The following is a 15,752-nucleotide window of genomic DNA, read 5'->3' on the forward strand; positions in this document are numbered from 1 at the left end:
TTAACTCTTCATGCCAGCGAATCATCCAAGTGCCGTATCCAATACGCATCACCTAATGTCATGCTTAGCTTCTCCTTCAAATATAGAAATCCAAACGGCCAACCCCACCCCTCGTTGCACAACACACACACACACACACACACACACACACACACACACACGTAATGGTTTACTATTCCTTGCTAAGGACTTCTGCCTATTCTACTCACTCTGGATCCCCACCACCCAGAAGAATGCTATGTTCTGACCAATATGTGCCTGGCAAATTCTAAGCAACATTACTGAACAAATAATAAAGAGCCCTATGTGTCAATGGACTATTGAGAAACATTTGAAGGGTAAAAGTTTGGGGAGTTTGGGTCACTTGGGGAAGGCTTCTGTTAATGTGTTTTAGTTTAAAATTGTCTCTTTGTTTTGAGTTAATATAGTTAGACGATCTGTTAGTTGAAGATGGGGACCTCTCCCAGGTAATCGCTGCAACAAATAGGACAGTTTGTTGAAGGCACGCTCATTCATTTCGTGTTCTTTGCCCCAATAGCAAAAGTTTTTATTTTACGTAGTTAATATTCTAGCAGGCAAACACTGAATAGGAACTTTTATACACTAAAAGAAAGAAATGTTCTGAATAGCAGGCGATAGGATGTGACAGCGAGGAATGCCTCAATGAGAGACTGTCAGGACCCTGCACTCCCACCTGTTCCAGCAAAGAAACCCAACCTACTCATTTTCAGTTTTGAATGGAAGCTGCAGGATGTTACTCATTATTGTTTTTGGAACAAAACCTTCCCTTGGAAGGATGTCACCTTACCATTACCATGGCAACAGACGGCCCATAAAGATGAGTTATCTATCAGTTGTTCTTTGTTCAATAAACACATCCCTGAAATTCATCAGAAAACAGGTGTAATAGAGGCAGTCCTATATTTGATATTTCTTTTTCCAAAGCTCTATTCAACAATAAATATTCATTCCCTAGAAATGTTTAAGTGTATTTCATATTAGCTATATCACATAAATTTATAAGTTTTCTGAATTTAAAACTGTTGTTTTATTATGAAAATAATACTCATATGGTAACTAAGATTATTCTTATGCCAAAAGGCCTAAAGAGAAAAGAAGTACCTTCTCTTATCTCTTTCTCAGTGTTTAAGCATGAATTCAACAAGTAATTGATAAGCAATTAACTTATCAACTTTTTATAAGTAAACTTTACAAACATGCAGTCAACAGTTAACTTCATAAACTAAAAGAGAAAATTGTTAAGCATTTTGAGAGGAGCTCATGTAAGTGGGTAGAAATAATAACCCCCAAAAGTTTAGACAAGAAAGTTGTGTCCATGTAAGTGCCACCCTCTGGGACTGAGGTGACAAGAATCCACTTACAGCAAAAATTTTATAGAATCAAGTCGTACTATTTTAACATTTATCTGAAATATAAAAATAATTGACATAATGGATAAATGTAATACAATTAGGAACTATAAAATGCAGAAGTGTAAGTTTGTAAAAAAAAAATCATTTTAGGTAGAAGAATAGAAAGAAGTTTGGAGGCTAGAAGAAAGGCGATAAGAAGAAATTGTTAACAAGAGAGAGTGATTTGATTATACGTAACCGGTCCCATGTCTTTATAAAGATAGGTATGATTTTAATAGGTTGGCCTAACTTTAAAAAGTTGATAGCTAGCTAGATGATAGATAGCAGATAGACAGATAGATGATAGATAGATATATGATTGATAGCAGATAGATAGATGATAGGGCCCCTTTGTAAACATTCTGTGTCTCGGGTTGCAAAATGCAAATGCCTACTGTCAATTAGACAGTCACTAGTGGTTTCACAATTTTTGTGACTGAAGCAATTTCTCAGAAACTGGGTATACTAATGAAATGAATTTTTGAAATCTCAAAGTTAAGTCTAGATCTAAGAAATCTAGTAACTCCACCAATATCTACCAAAAAATGGCCTAAACAGAAACTGCCAGGTAGTAGTAAACACCTCCTATAAAAGGTTTATAAACTCTTTCAAATCACTAAGATGCATCAATTAATATTCTGGCAATATAAATAGGTATTCTATAGATTAATTTACTATATCTCCCAATACCCCTGACTTTCCTGCTTTAGTTCTTGCTAAACAGCCCAGGTCAAACATCTTTACTTTTTATACATTCTTGACATTTGGAGAAATGTTTTGGTAATATCTGTATTACCAAAAATTTTCAAAGACAATATAGCATAGTAGCTCGGCTCTAAAGTCAGACAGACCTGAGATTTAATGCCACATCGAACACTTCCATGACGTTTGGCAAGTTACTCACTGTCTTTTACCTTCAGTTTACTCAGTTGTAAAATGAAGATAAAATCATCTACTATGCAGTAGTCAGTTTGGGGTTGTTGTTGGTTTTTTTGTTTTTTGTTTTTTGGGGTTTTTTTGAGAATTGAATAGTACTGTAAAGCACTTAGCACAATTTTTAGGAAATAGTTATTGCTCAAATGTATTTCTCCCCCTCCTGTTCATCACCACTAGAATTATTATGGTTGTTATTTTCAACCATTATTCCTATTCTACCGGGAGGTTTAAGCACTGTAGAAAAATATATGCCATGATTTCTACTGTTGCTTAGAGGAATCGATTTATGGAATTAATTATTCTTAGCTCCTTGTACTAATACTATAACTTTAGTCATTCTTGACTGAGAGTAGACTCTTAATATAGCTAACATCCAATGGGCCAAATCGTCAACAAAAGTAGAAGTGGTGGTGGCAGTAGTGTGTCTTGTAGAGCAGGATAAATACACTAATTAACTTGACCTTGACTTTGAACAGAAAGAAAGACTCAGCTCAGAATTTATTGTGAAGTGTCTCAGAAGCCTGTCAGAAGCAAACACAAATCTTCTCTGGAGGAAAGCACCTTCAATCTAAACTTCAAAGAATGCCCAAGATATAAAGCTCCATTTATTATGAATATAATGATCAATAATGAAACATAATAATAACTTAAAAATGCATAAGAGAGCCCAAAAAAAGAAAAATTAAGGGTCAGCCAAGGCAACAGTAGCAGATTGCAATTAAGATTCCCTGTGTGCTCACTGCGAAATGACAAGCTGGTTCTAAGACCTACAGTAGAAGAACCAAAGACTAAGAATGAAAAAAAAACAAAAAAATGGCAGATTTTAAAAATAGGTAGGGGGACTTACTGTAGAGTAAAGTGCTTGTAAAGAAGATGTAAATCTTGTATACGCATATAAGTTTACCTATACAATTTGGATAAATATGATTTTCTGTTATGTGTATACATACATATAGAGGTATCAGTGTATGTTTATACACACGTATGCACACATAAATACCCACATTTATCATAATTTAACCAAAAAATATTTTCTTAACATCAGATATATGAGAAAGATATTAATTGAAGAAATGGTTATAATAGGATATAGCATACATTCATGGTTAGAGAATAATCGTCTTCTACTAACAAATATATATAGTGGACAAAAGTATCTAAGCTGTGAAGATGTTTTTCGTGTATTGTGTTATCAATACTATAAATTTCATTTGCCACTTCACAATTTAGAAACAATAGATTTGAGCACAAAGTGGCGAATTATATGTTTTACTTTATATTGACACATATGCATTATTATGCTATTTTCCAGGTGAAGAAATGAGGTCATAAATATGGCAGAAGGAAGACCTAAAGAGCTGGTCTCATTGTTAAAGCCTGTGTTTTTTGTTTCCTAGTAATTTGGGTTTTTGAAAATTATGATCACACTACAAACTTTCTCTTTTTTTTTCCTTTAGTTTATATAGATTATTCCAAGAATGAGGATACATCTACCATGTGACTCTTCTTTTATATACTAATATCTATGCGCTGGGTGGACCCTAGGAGTAGGGTGCTTAAGAGACCTCTGCCTTATGCCCGTTGGAGTACACCCCCAGGACTTGAGCATTTCTTAATCCATTTAAAGGCTTTGGTTGGCCCACAGGTGAGCAATGCTGCCAGGCTAAAATAATCATAGTTAGATGACGTGCTGGGATAATAGCAGAGGTAGAATGAGTAAATTCCTTTGCCCAAGTGCACCCTGTTACCATTCAGATGGACTCGCCTTTTCACACCGTATAGTTAAGCCTACTGAAATCGGGAGCATAAAAACGTTATTGTTAATTAGAAAACAGCATATTTGGAAAAGCCTGAATTCTACCTGAAACGGATTTATTATTTTACAGAATAGCATTTAGGATCTACATCCTTTGCGTGATTGTATTTTGGTCTTGAATTTTTCAGTTTGCATTCATCAGACTTACAGCATAACATAAATCTTCACTTTGTTTATCCTAGTAGACACAGGATTCTTTGATGCTGTATGAGATTTGATACATTTACAAAAGAGTTGTTAACATCTTTTTATAAGAATGACAATATGAGTAGGCAAAAAAGGCATTATATTGAAAATATTTCTCAAAAATTATTTCATAATCAGTAAATATATATATATATATGTATATACACACATATATACACATATACACATGCACACATCCTTACTTTGGAACCAAACTTTTTAGCCTTTTAGAAGGCAGATATTTTGTTAAAGTGAAGGTGCTTTTATTTCTACATCTCATGGGTAGAGATGAGCACTGTTGTCTTGACTCCTTGTTAATGATTTTTCAATCTGCAAGTTAGAGCATTGCGTTTCCTCCCCAAGGTTCTCATAGTCTTATTTTTGAGATGCAGATGTTCATCCAGTCATTTCCTATTTTCTTTTCTCTTGGTCGAAAAGCCGTAGCATAATTTAGATATTGATCATGTAGACAAAAGTGCAATGGTAAAAGAGAAAAAATGTCTTGCTAATAGCATTATAACAATTTTGTGTATGTATGAGAGACAGAGAAAAAGAGACAGAGAAGGAGGCAGTGAGAGTGTGTATTATGTTCTGACTTTGCTTAGTGACCTTACAAATGGTGGTAATTACCCTCTTTTGTTGACTTTCGGCTTTTATGATCTTTTAAAGAAATGGCAAAAAAGGGAAAACAACTGTTAATTGCTAATCTTTTTTGTAATGTTGGAAAGTACAGTGTGGTGATGTTTAAAAAAGTTAATAGAACAAGGGAAAAATCCTCATCACCATCATCAAGCAGCCTTTATTAACCACCTGTTCACTGGGGGATGCCCTGGCAGACAGGTGGACCCCAAGGGAGGATGTGAGATGTATTCATCTCCTGTGACGTGTCCTGTGTGTCAGGTATCCTAGCCTATTGAGTGTTCGCAGGAAGTCTAAGAAATTTGAATAATCATGCCGATTTAGAGATGAGGGAAGTCAGATCAGAGGTATAACAGCCTTCTCATGCTGTACATGGCAGGCTTGGGATTTTACCCCGATTGATCTGATTCCGTAATACATGCCGTTTCCTTCCTGTTTCCTGGTGTGATAGAGGGCTTATCCCTTCGAGGGAGAGCAATTCCCAAGTACTTTGCAGTGAAAAAAATAATCCCAGGAAGCTTATGTGCCTTTAAATACTTAAAGAAGGGAAGTGTGTTTTGGGGGTGAGTTTGGCTCTGGCTGCCATAGTGTTAATGTCTGTGGAGAAACCTTAGGTGGGTCTGGGAGGGTCACCAGCAGGCCACAGAGATCATGGATAATCATGGAAAATCAGAGCGCAGGTGGAAGCCCGTCGTGAGAAGTTTACGACGATAAATGTGACAGGTCTTGGAACACGTTTAATTGCCAGGACAAACTGCAGAGCTGGAGACATGATTCTTTTGGGAAAGCCAAGAGACATGCTTGACAGATGAGGCTTGGCCTCAAGCCTCAGAGAATCAAATGGCTCCTGTATCATTTTTTCACATCTGTTCTTAGCTCCCTAAGTGTTATTCCTTTATGTATTCTCCTCACCTGGATGCCAAGCATTTTCTCTAAGAAAACATTGCATCTTTTCCAGCTGTACTGTAACTGCACACTGTGACTTGCATTTAACACAGTTTTATTGCAGATAAAACTGGAGAAACTTTCAGATGTCTCTATCAGGTACGCATGGTCAAAGCAGTATTTTTAAACTTGATGTTTTTCTTTAGGGGATGAGATTTGCTAGTGCCTGCATCGTCTTTGACTAAATACCAATACACATAAACCGTGGTCTCACTGATGTAAGTCATTGATTCATTTCACCCATATTAGAAGGTAACAAAAGCTGCTTATGATAGACTAGAACGTAAATTCTAAGTTGTTTCAATGTCAAACAATGATTGACACTTAATTTTATTAGACATCTTATACTGATGCTGGTTTTATTCTGACAAGCATGTCTGGATTTATTTTAAGTAAGAGGGTAGTTGCCCTTCTAAGGCAGCTACATAGGGCTGGCTACCTCTTACTAGAGGGAATTATAACTTAACGCTAATGTCTTTAATTTCTTTAACAAATAGTTAAGACGAGTTATGTTTGAGAGGGGAAGGCAAAGAGAGGAGGAGTGACTTGGTGATAATTTTCCAAACTGCAGACTGAGATAGGAAAAGGAGATGGTTGACACTGGGACTGTTCTAAGAAAGTTCAGAATACGTGGTCACTGTAAAGTCTGGGCACCGTTTGGGGCGCCTGGGCTTAAGCAGCAAACTGAATTAGAGGCAGCGGGACTAAAACAGGTGATGAGTGAATAGTATGAGGTCACTGGGCACCTGGTACTTAAAGGAAGGTGGTGAGGCAGAGGTAGGGGATGTATGTAAGAGACCCGAGTCAACCTGCTTAATCCCCAGTCTTTCCTAGAGGCAGCCCTGCTATCAGGTGGGGTGGGGGGTGGGTAGGGGACACATTAGACACGTTAGGTGGGGAGAGACCCAAACAAATCTGAGGGGACCTCAAAGGTTCATAGAACCGTGCAGTTAATGTTCAGAGACTTTGTCAACAGGTTTGAGAAGTGTTAACAAGAGACTGTTGGCTAAAAACCAAACATCATTATTTCTCCAAATATAGTTTACCATCCAGACGGCTTCTGTTTTTCTTTCAAATTTCTTAATTCCTTAGTTTTGAAAATCTGGAACACACCTTGATTTCTTCCCCTAGCTATTATCATCACATCTAGTAGGACTTGGAGCTGCCCTTGCTCTTTCTTCAGAGTGTTTCACACATGCAGAATTGCCACTGTCACAGAATGTTCTCCCTTCCCTCCTTCCTTTTCTTCATTCTTTTTCACCCTCTCCTTCCTCCCTCCCTCATCCCTTCCTCCCTCATTCCTCCCTCCCTCCCTTCCATTTAATGCATGCATTTATTATTGGAAAGTTATAAAGGAATAACATTGCATCAGATGTATTTACGTATGGCATAGATCACCTTTACTGAAGAGTAAAAGTATGTAAATCAGGGCTACTGGCATCTCTGGGATATGTAGTCATTTTAAAACCACACCCTCTATTTTATCAGGACTACCTATACTACCCTGAGACCTTCTCATCTGGTCCCCCTACTTACATTTTTTTCAATCAACCCTGTATATACTGCTTCTTCAATCAACCATATGCTGCTGCCTAATGAAACCCCATGAAACAGTATTTTTTTCTTTAACATGTTAGAAACAGAAAAGTCTTCCCCAGTGAAATCTTACTGGAAACATGGCAGCATTAGTGATTCAACTTAGAGCACCTGTGCACTGCACCGAAGAGGGGACTGAAGCCACATCCATCTGAAATGTCTTAAGTTACCCTCCATTTCTCAGTAGCTTTGGGGCCATTTCCCCAGATCTGCATTTTAACTGCTACTGTCCAATTCATTACTTGAGTAGTTCTTATCTCAAAACCCTTTAGCATCTATTCATTGCCTTCAGGATCTTTTTTCTCTGATTACATTTCAATATTTCAAGTGTTGTCTTGGAAAGAAGTAGGAGATCAGAGTAGAAAGATACACAGGCCTTAAAAAAGGAAATAACTTGTCTAATGAAAACAACTTTTTTCTTATTGCTCTTACAGTAGTGATGGTATTGTGTACAGTCAACTTGAAACAATGTAGTATTAAAAAATACTTTCATTTTATTTTTGTATCATCACTTTGTGTGGACACCTCACTGGTTTCAATAATCATTGATTTGTTTCATTCAACAAATATTTATTGAATATTTATTTATATAGTTTATCTCCTATATGCCAGGCTCTGTTCTAAGCTCTAGGGAAAATATACAGCAGTGGATAAAACAAACGTGTGTCCTCAGGAAGCTATATTCTGGATAGGCAAAGAAGCAATAAACAAGTTAACTAAGAAAAACATAAAGTGTGATAGGTAGTGATAAGTTATAGGGGAAAAAACTCACAGAAGAGGAATATGAACTATTAAGGGTAGAGATTTAGGAGAGTGGTCAGGGTACGTCTTCCTGAAACAGTAGCTTTTGAGTAAAGACCAACAAATGTTTGTTGAATGAAGCAAGTATGAAAAGAAAACAGTAAGACATTTAAGTGCAAAATTCAATTGAAAATTATATTTATGAAACCCCTACTATACATAAGGTTCTCTACTAGCAAGTAAGAAAGTACTAAGATGAAAGACTGCACTTAAAATGTCATATAAATACTTTTAATAAGAATTGATCACTTTAGGTGAGTATAGGTTTGTAACTCTGGAATTCTCTTTAAATTACCAAACTCACTCTGGAATTGTACTGGACCTCTGTATCCGCTTTAAAATACTGGGTTTCAACCATAGCAGTTAAGATTCTGTATCTATCTTGGGGATGGGATACCTCCCAGTAGTGAAGCAGCGAAGTTTTCCTCATTCTGCGATGGTGGCTTGTCTGTGTAAAATCTAAGCCAAATATATAATTATCCCAAAGGAAAAATACGGCATGTCCATTAGTAGCCATTTATGTACAAATGTGGCTTTTATTTCTCTCACTATTATTTAAAATTTTATTGTATCTAGAATGCATATGATATGAATAAGAGCATTGGATTTCTGCAAAGAAAGAAAAACCCAAATGAGGAAACTATAAGGACTTTATGTGAAAATACTATAAACTCATGTACAACTGAAGTGATTACAGATACTTATGAGTGGCATTCTGTACGTGGGCTCTCATCACAGAATGGTATCTTGAGAGAGTTCCTTTTAACCTGTGCCCCTGTGAGCTTTGGAGTACTGGAGAAATTTTGCCATTTTCTCTTACATAATGACATAATGATGCTCATAGTAAATGGATCCTTTTTTTTTTTCTTCTCCTTTGTTTTAGAAAAAAAAATTATCCCAAAGTGAGGAGAAATCAGAAAGTGAGCTTCTTTTTCTTTAATATATTTCATTTTTTTTCCCCCAAGGGCACTTTTTCATCTCAGATTAGCATGTTTTAAACTTCATATCTGAGCTGCAGTGCCAAGAGATTAACACCCTCAGGGACACGTAATAGCATACGAGGGTTGTACACGAAAGGCTCATTCAGTTCAGTCATTCAAAGAGGCTGCTGGAGAGGGGGCCGGGCACCCGTAAGAGCATTCCTATCCCTTAGAAACCTGTTGCTGCTAAGTGACTCTTCTGTGGATACAGAAACTGAAATGGAACTACTCCCTGAATCAAAATTTTCAGAGAAAGGTGGCCGTCTGCTTTTATTATGTGTCTGCTAGTAGAATATCCTCTATAAGCGTACCCAAGAATGGTCCTGCACTGAAATTCTGAATCCATAATCTAAAGATGTGGGGATGCAAAATTGGCAGTGACTGCTAGAAAAGTGGGTAAAAGCCATATTGCCTTTCTTCCTTGACTCCCAGAAGGATCTCTGAAGAGTAAAACTGCTATGGTTTTCTGTACTGAACTAAGAGAAGTGCTATCTTAGAAGCCCGGTGCTTGGAATAGGAGTAAACAGTATCAAAACAAAAAAAAATTATCTTGCTAAGTTTCATCTTTATACAACACAATGGCCCACTATCCATTGGAAATGTTTGCCTAGACAAATACATATAGAAATGACAGAGAGAGAGGGAGGGAGAGGGAGGGGGGAGGGAGGAATGTAGAGAGGGAGGGAAAGAGAGAGACAGAGAGAAAGAAAGGCACAGGTAATTTCTTTGATATCCACAATGTAGAAAACAGAACTTGAAAAACCAACTTTCCCTTGGCAAACTCTGTGTTCATCCTCACATTTGTCTTGCTGTTAAGAATGTCTTTGGTAAACTCTTTTATTTAGGTTAGTTATCGTGAATTAATCCGTCTTTTTAAAAAAATTTGGAGTTTGATCATGGTTCTTTGCTTCTTGCTTTGAGTTGTTTATTCTAGACATCAGTTTGTCAGTCTTCCCACATCTTCCTTAAACCGGTATGAACCCAACTCCTTGGGCAGAATTCTTTGCAAGCAGCTCTAAAACAGCTAAGCCCGTGCAAGACTCACGGCTCCATGTCTCTGCACGTAGGTCCGTGTGCACCGGTTATATCACAATGCACCTTCATGGGGGAAGGACACATTAAGGGCTAAACATTTGCTAGTGGTGATTGTAAAGGCTCAGGTTTGCCTCATCTTGCAGAGGTTTTATTTGAAGTGGTTAGTCTGCAAATATTTACTAGGCTTTTATTACTACGGGGAAAACAAAACAAAACAAAATGAGCTTTGTGATATAATGAGCAAGGTAAGCACATTTTTTACTTTATTAAGCTTATAATCCAGGCAGATGTATTTAAATTATAACCCTTGTAAATAAAGGAGTAACTTATTTTCCTTGCCATGAACCCTGTTTGAGATCAATCTTGAATATCACACATTTTCTTTTCATCTGTACACTTCTGTTTATACACATGGATCAAGTCAAAATTGATTTTAGCAACAGCAAAAAAGCTATCTAGGTTTTGTTTAATGATGTCAAATCTATTTCTGACAAGTGGCCCATTTTTACGGCTGTTGTCTAGCATCATTTCAAAACTTCTAAAAAAGAAAATGTCCTGTAGAGTAGCAGCTCCATAGTGGTGAATCTCTAAAATGAATGCATTGCTTTGGGGTCATATTTGTGTCCTGTCTTCAATCACTTTAAGGAGTTTGAAAATAAAATTTGATAGGTTTGGAAAAAGGTTGTATTTGTATTTCTGTTGTTGTTTAGGCAGTGTTGTTTGGAGTGATCTAGAAGGAACCTAAAAGGAGATGAAAGAAGGTAATTATGAAACAGAAAACAGCATGTTGAGGTTTCTGGGGGAGATAAGGAAATAAAGAGCCTGGGTCTAAAAATATCTATACTGAGCAAGAGTTATAAAAGCCAGTTAACAGGGCCTTTAGAGGTTCCTCTTACCTGCCCATCTACCATCTCAAACCATTATCTTTCGGTGAGTTCCAGCTACAAAACAAATACTGATAAGGTCATTGTTGAGGAAAGGGAGAAAGAATAAAATGAAAATAAACAATTTTTTGAAAAACCTGACCAACTTTATTTACAAAATTCAACCTACAATTCACTATAAAATAGGACAACATTAAATTAGGTAACATTAGCCATAAAAATGTTTTGTATGTAGTAAAAATACTAGAAGATATGAAAATGTTAAGTAATAACCGTTTTTAAGCAGTAACAATAAAATAGTTTTCCTGAAAGCATAAAGAATATCTTCTCCCAGACTCTGTTACAGAAGTTGTCAATAAATTACTTTTTAAATGAAGTAGCGTTGACACCCTGTCAAGAGAACAGGATGAGACTTGAATATGAAATGCAAATAACCAGGAGTTAGGAGGAGAGAACCCTTTGTGATAGATGATCACTGCTATGGACCTTTTTATGCTGACCAAGATGCAAATTGCTTAACCAGACAGGATTACAGAGGATCTGTGCCCAATAGTTACACTGTGATACATTTATTTCACTTTATATTTAAACGTATCCCCTTTAAAAGATATGAGGCTTTTACATACATTTACTAAACTGGAGATTTGATCACATTGTTTCATTTCCCACTCAAAAATAATAAAATGAACTGCTCTGTGAAGGCAATTCACCTGCCCATTTAGGAATGTGTTCAAAATCTAGTGTGTGTTTTGTGTGCATATGTAAACTCCATAGAACGCTCACAGCAAAAACTAAACGCGATTCGTGCTTCCCAACTACCAGAGGATAAAATCAGTTTATCATCCATTCTAGCAGAAGCCATGGAGTTTTATAAGTGATTAAATTGAAGGAGATACTTTGGGCAGTGTAGAAATAGAGCATCTCTTGATAAAATTATAACCGAGGTTGTCATATCTGCGGTAAGGCTGTGATGCGGTTAGCCAGGGTCAGCTCATCTGGGCCCCTAGTTACAATGACATTTTTTTATGTTTGACTTGTCTTTGGATCCAAAGGAGGAGGCAGCTTGCTTAATAAAACCCCTTATTGCTTTCCCATTTCCAGGTTGAATAAGTAAGAAATATATTACATATTGCATGTTGCATACTGCGTGTTGCAATATATGCAAATATATACACATTGCATAAAGCATATTGCATGTTGCTTTCCAAGTAAGATATGTTCTGGCTGGCCACAGATTAGAGACAAAAAATCTTGAGAGCCCTGGTGAAGTGGGGGAAAGTCAAGGAGATTAATTCAGGGGAACTATCCATGTCCTGGCCTTGCCTTTGATACTTAGTTAACTTCTGACCTTCGAGGAAACACTTTTACCCTTTTTCTTCTCAGACTCTTCACTGCAAAATAATGAAGATGCTCTAAACCATATTGGAGAGCCCTGCCACCTGTAACGTGTCATTCCTTTCTGCTTCAATGTAGAGCACTAAAATATAAGCCTTAAATTTACTTTTGTATACTGACTATTTCCAAGGATGAGAATGGCATAGAGATAAGATTATATTCTGTTATTTGAGATGGAATGGTAGCTTTTAAAATGTTTTGTGATTTCCCTTTGCATTCCAGGAATACTTAACTATGTGTGCAGAAGTGTCAGCAGGGGGTGAGGAAAATTAGGAAGAAGAGTATAGGAGAATGAAGGCATAGGAACCAAGATAAACTTACGGGTGCAAATGCTGAGACAAAATCGACTTCTTAAAAGGTGGATCTCAAATATAACTTGCCAAAATTTCAAAAGAGGGTGAGGAAGGAGGAAAACGTGTAGCAAAGATCTACTAGCGATATTGTGAGGGCTCTGTCAGGAGGGAGTGTGGGGTGATGACCCTCTCCTGGCACAGGCTATGATTGCCTCTCCCGTGTTTTCAGGTTCTAAGCAGAAGCCCACGTGTACCTGGACAGAGGATGGCAAGAAAGAGTGTGTGTGTCTGTGTTGAATGGGACCTTGCCTTAGCTCTTCACTGCCCTGATGTCACCAAGATTGTTTGTTGGCCAAAAAAAAAAAAAAAAACAAGAGCCCTCTCAGGGGATAGTTGAGGCCCGTCTCCACCTAAGTGGTCTCTAGTCATGCCTTTCAGTATAGGTGGTGGATACTTGTACAACTTTCTTGAAAGCCCACGGGTACAGGTTCATACACACACACACACTAAAGGATGGGAGAGTTAAAAATGAAAAGCCCTTCATGTACTTGGTCAGTTTCTTGAGTCTTAAAATTTTGCTTTTTATGAGACATTCTACCATTTACCAAATAGAGGTAAATACATTGAAACCAATCCTGCCTGGCTTATGGCTATTTAAAACAAGATGAAACAAAAAAAAAAAAGAAAAGAAAAGAAAAACAATGACTCCATTTCTGTTTTGTGATTAGGGAAGGTTTTAGGGGAGAACAATTGAAATAAAACAAAGAAAGAAAGAAAAAGTACAACCAACTAGGAAAAAATAACACACAGGAATTTTGTGAAGCTAGAAATGCAATGTTGTAAGATATCCCATGGGATCTTCACAGAAGGGCTCTGTCCTCCAAGGATCTGACAAGCTGAACAGAGCATATTGCCATCCTGATTTTCCTTTACTTCCTCCCCTAAAAACCTTCTTTTTCCAATGTCAATGTCAAAGACTAAGCCTGTGTCTACCAGGAACTTCACAGGTCTTATCATGAATTTCATGGGAATGAACGTCTGTTAGAAGATGGTATTTGACAATAACAGCCTAATGAGCGTATTAGCCACTCAGGTTTAACAAAAATGGAAGTAAGTAGTGTATTTTTAATTTTGTCATACCCTGTATAGTTATATCGTCAAATTACAGAATGCCTTTTAATACATCTTTAGTACTTGAGTTATAATGAACTTAATGCCACTTGCCTTTATAAGGCAGAAATTCAGAAACTGCCCATTTGAATTATACAGTGGGCATTACCTTTTAGTGAACGCCTACTATGTATGAGGTGCGTTGTATACATAATCTCCTTTCCTCTTTGTAATGATCCTGTGAAGCAGGGTTTTTTGTGTATTTTATAATTGAGAAAACAGAGGCTCAGAGTGAATGCTGTCTTAGTCTCTGTTCTTTCTCTTGTGTGAATACCTTTTTAACATTTCTACTTCTTTAATGTGGTCACAGAACTTAGTCTTTTGTCTCTTCTGTTTCTAAATTCTGATTGGAGTTGTGCCTATTGGTGAAAAATAATGAATATTGGGAAGAAATCTTCATTTAGTAAATCCCCGATTTCTTAAAGGATTTTACTGGTTTTCTGATTTAAAACATGGTTTATCCTTAATCTATCCTTTGTATAATATTTTATTGAGTTCAAGTTAATGTATGCTCCAATTTGGATTGTACAGTCTTTCATATACTATTTGTTAATAAATAATGCCTTAGTATCCTTTTTCCTTCCAGTCAACAACACTTCCAATTCTTGAGAGAACCCAACAATTTCAGCCAACTTCAGGCTTCCGAGTACCTCATTCCACAGTAGCTCCTCCAAACTTTCCCTCCTAAGTAAATGCCCCGTGATCCGTATCCATTCTGCCATTCCTGCCCTTCATCAAAATTCTCACCTTTCCAATGTTCATCCCTCCCTCAGAAGAAGACTGTGTCTTGTTAAATTGATTCATATTAAAGAATTCATGCCTTGTAATTTCTCAAGTTCTCCCTCCCGAGTCACATGTAGTCTTAAAACATTTACTCAAACAGATAAATGTTTACGTATTGATGACTGACTAAAAGCAAGGCACTGCACCGCTGCGGGAATGAAGAGACAGAAATAAAATGCATTCACAAGTTTGTAAGAGATGTTAACAGTGGACGTGACAAATAAATGCATGCAGTTGATGCAGATAAAGAATTGAGTAAATATAAACAAGGATTACTGGTACCTGGAGATGATCTTGGAGAACCTTATAAGGCAGCTGGCATTTGGACTGTTTCTAAAAGATAAAAGATCTGGAAATGTAAAGGTGGGAAAGAATGTTTGAGGAAGTGGGAGGTATAGCATGGGTTTGCCTAGACCACATACACATTTACCCACAAAGAATGCAATTTCAGTGACTGTGATGGAGAATTTGGGAGCCTTCCTCTCATGCTTCCAATTGCTTCTTAGAGAAAACCATTAAAATTTCCTACATGGTAAGTTGCTCTACTTTACTTTGTTGTTGTTCTTGAGATTCCTATACTTTACCTGAAATAACCAGTGATTGTTTGAAACCATGCTTTGAAACTGGACTTGCTACATCTTGTGAAAAATATCTGTTGTAAAATAAACCAGTTTAATTCACATCACTTAAAATTCTACAAGCTTTTTCCCTTAAAGTCAGGGACTTGGATCAAATAGGACTCTGGTGGCAGAACTTTGCATTTCCAATTGTATTTACTTCTAGTAATGAAATTAATCATTTTCACCTATCTTTTTCTTTCATCCATTTATATACACTGTGAACAAAAAATAATAGAAAAATAAGACGTGTAGGAAAAATGC

General features: G+C 36.8%; 1 protein-coding gene and 1 long non-coding RNA gene across 3 annotated transcripts in view; one reads left to right on the forward strand and one right to left on the reverse strand.

Annotated features, from left to right (window-relative positions):
- Positions 1-15,752, forward strand: part of CNTNAP2 (contactin associated protein 2) — a 2,074,761-nt gene that overhangs the window by 357,918 nt on the left and 1,701,091 nt on the right. The window lies entirely within an intron of this gene.
- Positions 1-15,752, reverse strand: part of LOC309632726 — a 351,315-nt gene that overhangs the window by 44,796 nt on the left and 290,767 nt on the right. The window lies entirely within an intron of this gene.

This window comes from Balaenoptera borealis, assembly GCF_965194805.1.
Source record: "Balaenoptera borealis genome assembly, chromosome: 7".
Taxonomy (NCBI): domain Eukaryota; kingdom Metazoa; phylum Chordata; class Mammalia; order Artiodactyla; family Balaenopteridae; genus Balaenoptera; species Balaenoptera borealis.